This window comes from Zea mays, chromosome 3 (assembly GCF_902167145.1).
Source record: "Zea mays cultivar B73 chromosome 3, Zm-B73-REFERENCE-NAM-5.0, whole genome shotgun sequence".
In the NCBI taxonomy this organism is placed as follows: domain Eukaryota; kingdom Viridiplantae; phylum Streptophyta; class Magnoliopsida; order Poales; family Poaceae; genus Zea; species Zea mays.
Genome location: NC_050098.1, coordinates 15,659,125 through 15,663,628, shown reverse-complemented (window position 1 = coordinate 15,663,628; position 4,504 = coordinate 15,659,125).

Genomic DNA, 4,504 nt, shown 5'->3' with positions numbered 1-4,504 from the left:
GGCTAGGCTTCGTCAAAATTCAGCTTCGTCAATCTTCAGCGTCGTCATTCTTCAGCTTCGTCATCCTGCGAATACCAAATAGCAGAATAAGGTACAAATTTCAAGGAGAAGGTAAAAGTAACAAATATCAGTTTCTTACCGGCTTAAGATGACTACGAGCTTCGTCACCCGCCATTTTTCGCCTGCCGCTTACCCAGATCTGGGTCATGAATCTATTTCCAATACTTCGGGCCAGGCTTGGGATATCTATCAGATCTGATGCTGATAAGCTGAAGTTTGGTCTATTCACAATATTTCCATGTGTACAGCCAGCCTTCAGAAAAGCAGTAGCTGTACCCTGAGAAGCTACTAGGGCGCAGAAGTCGGCATGCCCACCAATAACTTCGTCAAGGGCATCAACCTCGCCTTCAATATATTCTAATGTGCTGGGCAGATTTTCAGCTGAAGGTGTAAATTTTGCAGAGCTGGCTCCGACAGAATGAAACACATCCTTCAGCCGCTGCACGCATCGGCTGCTGAAGCTTAGGCATTTCCCTTGAAGTTCCTCTAAGGATTTTTGCAAATTTGAATTTTTATGCATCTTAGTTTTAAGGCTTGCTTCAAGGTGTTTCTTTTCTTGCTCAAATTTTTCTGATTGTTTCAGCAATTCATTCTTTAAGTTGTCGTTCTCTGCTTGGACTTTAGTCAAGGAGCCTTCTATAGACTGGATAACAAAGTCTTTCTTTTCTAATGCACCTTCGTGCTCTTTAACCATGATTTCAAGGTCTTGGATGGTGAAGTCCTTCTTTTTCAGATAAGCTTCGTAATTTTTGACTTTTTCAGCCAAATCTTGGATGGTGGCTTTGTTTTTCTCGTCTTCGAGATCTTGTTGCATTTTTAGAACCTTACTTAGCAATATGCTCTGTCAAAACAGTCTTCGTTAAAAAACGACCTAAATAATAATAATAATAAAATAGCATTAATATTTGTTACCTTAAAATTAGCATAAAGTAAGCTTCCGGCGATATGGTGTCGTTGGTAGCGGCAGAGGTCCGCTTCCAGCTTCGGCAGGCCAATGTTTTTGGAGAGGGTTCTAACAATTTTAGCTTCGCTGCGGTTTCGAAGGCATCTCAGCTTTCCTTCGTTAACCCCACCAAACAGTGTAGCCCCTGGCTTATATCCGCAGGATATGGCATATTTTTTAAGCTCTTCTTTTTCAGCATCTGCCAATTCTTGCCCAAGTAAATCTTGAAAGTTAAAATCTTTTTCTTCCAAAGTCTCTTCAACTTGTTTTTTCCCTTTTCAGTAGCTGTGCTCGCTGTAACCACAGCAGCTTCTTCCTCAGCCATTTTCAGGAGTATATTATCAATAACTTCAAGTGTGTCTTCCAGGTCCAGATCTTTTGTGGCCCCGGTTTCGGCCCCGGTAGCTTCGGCTGCGCCGGTTTTAGCTTCGGGGGTTTCCACTCTGGTGGCTTCGGCTGTGGCGCCTTTTGCTTCGGTGGTCTCGACAAAAGCAACTTTTGACACTGTCGCCGGTGGCGGCGTCTGATGAATCACATCTGCTATCTGAATAATTCTTTGTTTTTTCCGCTGTGCAGGACCTTCTTCTACCGAAGCTGCTTTGTCCTTCTGAAAAAACTTCGTCAGTTCCGGCGCCAGCGGACTTAGCTTGACATGCAAGGGTTCAGTCATTACCTTCATAATCTCTTCTACATCGGCATCAGAAGGCGTTGTAGGAGCATCTTCTTCCCGAACCAACGTTTTTGGTTCTGGAGATGCAATTTTCCTCTTTCTTGTAGCAGCCACCTTCGGCTCAGGACTCAGCTTTTCAGAAATCTCCTTTTTCTTTTTGGCCACTTTGGTGCTCTCTTTGTCAACAGCTCTGGCAATTCTTTTTCTCTTCGGGCCGCCAGCATCTCCGCCCAATCGCCCATAGTCAGGATATTCGAAGCCTATAGCATCAAGTACTCTGTTTAGCCTTCGTTTTGGCCGGGTGCCGAAGGCTGCTGTCATCAATTGGTCCTCCTTTTTAGAGTAATTTCCAAGAATTTCAGTACTCATTATTTCGATTGTATCGAGCCATTCTTGGCAAGGAGCCTTAAAGTATTTCTTGAACTTATAATGGTAGGGTAGCCGGACAAGCTCCCCTTCTTTCTTCTCCCCTGTAGGCTTCGGCATAGTCCACTCCTTCATAGTTGGAAATACTCTGAAGGCAAGATATTCCTGCACTAAATCCCTAGTGCCAATGTGCTCTGCAATAATTCTGAATTCAGCCAACGCTTTTTGGGTTGGACCTTCTGGTGTCATATTGCACTGAGGTCGGGTTTCTCCGAAGATTAGTTCAAGTGGACTCTGCACAAGCTTCTCCTTGTCGTCATCAACCTTGACGTAGAACCATTCCGATTTCCAGCCTGCCGGCCACTTGCTTCGATAGCTGATGACATGGAATTTTGTGGTTTTTCGATATGCAAAGTTGTAACAACCAAAATTTTCATGTAGCCCATCCTTTCTGGCCTTTGTTTGGTAGTGTAGCTCGTGTACTCGGCAGAAACCTTCGGCAAATGGCTCCACTGCTTGGCTTCGGAGAGCCCAAATATAAACACTAAGCCTAACAATGGCGTTAGGAGTCAGTTGGTGAAAATAAATTCCAAACTTTTGAAGCACATCAGCAATCATCTTATTCAAAGGAAATCTCAAGCCAGCTTTAAGAAAACTCTTGAAAATCACTATCTCATCCTTCTCTGGCTTCGGGGTAGTTTCTTCTCCACCAAAGCGAATCAGCTTTTTCTCATCTTCGCTGAAGTAGCCCGATTTCACCATCTTGGGAAGATCAGCCTTGGAGATAGTCGACTTTCCAAAGTCTAGATGGCTAGGCTTGCTCGGTACTGAGATATTGTAATCATCGTCAGAGTCAGCCTCCTCAATATCTCCTTGTTCTGCTTCGGCAGCGACTTGTTCTGTTTCGGCAGCGACTTGTTCTGCTTCGGCAGCGGGAACTTCTTCCAATGTCACCAATCCAGATCGTTGCATTGCTTCCGAGATAGGAACAGTCTCCACACCTTCGGCTTCATCTCCCTCACGCTCAACTCTAGCGGTAGAGCGCACTCTGGCCATTTAATTTTGAATTTCTTGAAAAATTTCTTGGAAAATAATAGTCTTCTCTTCCGAAGCTATTCTTCTGACGAAGCAAATTCTAAATTGGAGCTTCGTTTGAAATGCGAAAGTTAAGCTTCGGCTATGGTCGAAAATTTTGGCAGCAAAACAGTACAAATAGCAATGAATGCCGTGGTAACTTCACACCTACCCGTCTGTTTATATAGTGTTACAGGTAAGAAGGTGAATCGTCAGGATTTTTACACCAGGCAAATAGTTGCTCGCACCCGCTGAACGGTGGGCCGCAAGAACCAGAACAGTGAATCTGCATGGTGGGACCGCTGCACGCTTGAAAGCTGTATCGTTTCTCGACAACGAGCTCAGGGAAGGTGTTTTTTGGACCTTCGACTTCCTGAAGCCTAAGAGACTTTTTTCACGGATCAAGCTCGTTATGAAAAACGATCTAGCACCGCGAAGGGGCTACTGTTGGGACCATGCTTCGTCGTCGAAGGTCCTGCAGAAAGAAACAGCCTTGGCTGAAGCTGCTCGTACGTGATGCCGAAGGTGCCATTTCGTGAAGCTTCGGAATTACAAACCGACTTAAAGATAGAATGACCTTTTAGTCCATGAGAGTCCGAGTCATTGTTGTAAACTTTTATGAAGGGTATGATTGTAATTCCTCATGGGCTATGTCCTGTGCCTATAAATAGTGAACAGTATTCCTTTACTGTTCATGCATTCCTGCAATTGCAATTGCATCACTCGGAAATTATCCTTTGTCAAGATAGAGGTATAAATGTATCTAAATATTACATTTGAACATCTTAAATTTATATATAGGAAATAAATGATGTTATTTATTTCCAATTCACTTGTTTTTTATGCTTGATGTCTTACGTCATTTCACATTATCTTTGTGAATTCGACTACGAAGGTATAACCTTCGTAGTTCTGCCTTTATAACCTTCGTCTGAAGCATATTCTTGAGGAAACGATGCTTCAAAGGACGAAGGGCATTGATATTTAACATTTTATGTTGCCTTGTTCTTAATTCATAGCATTTGAGAAGAAGTCCCCAACAGGACCCAACAAGAGTTGGGTACCTAAAACCCAAGCCTAATTTGCCTTGCAGGTTTATGCATCCGGGGGCTCAAGCTGGATCATCGACAGCGGATGCACAAACCACATGACGGGGGAGAAGAAGATGTTCACCTCCTACGTCAAGAACAAAGATTCCCAAGATTCAATCATATTCGGTGACGAGAATCAAGGCAAGGTTAAAGGACTAGGAAAGATAGCTATTTCATCCGAGCATTCCATATCTAATGTGTTTTTGGTTGAATCGCTCGGGTATAACTTGTTGTCCGTTAGTCAATTATGTAATATGGGTTACAATTGCTTATTTACAAATGTAGATGTGTCTGTCTTTA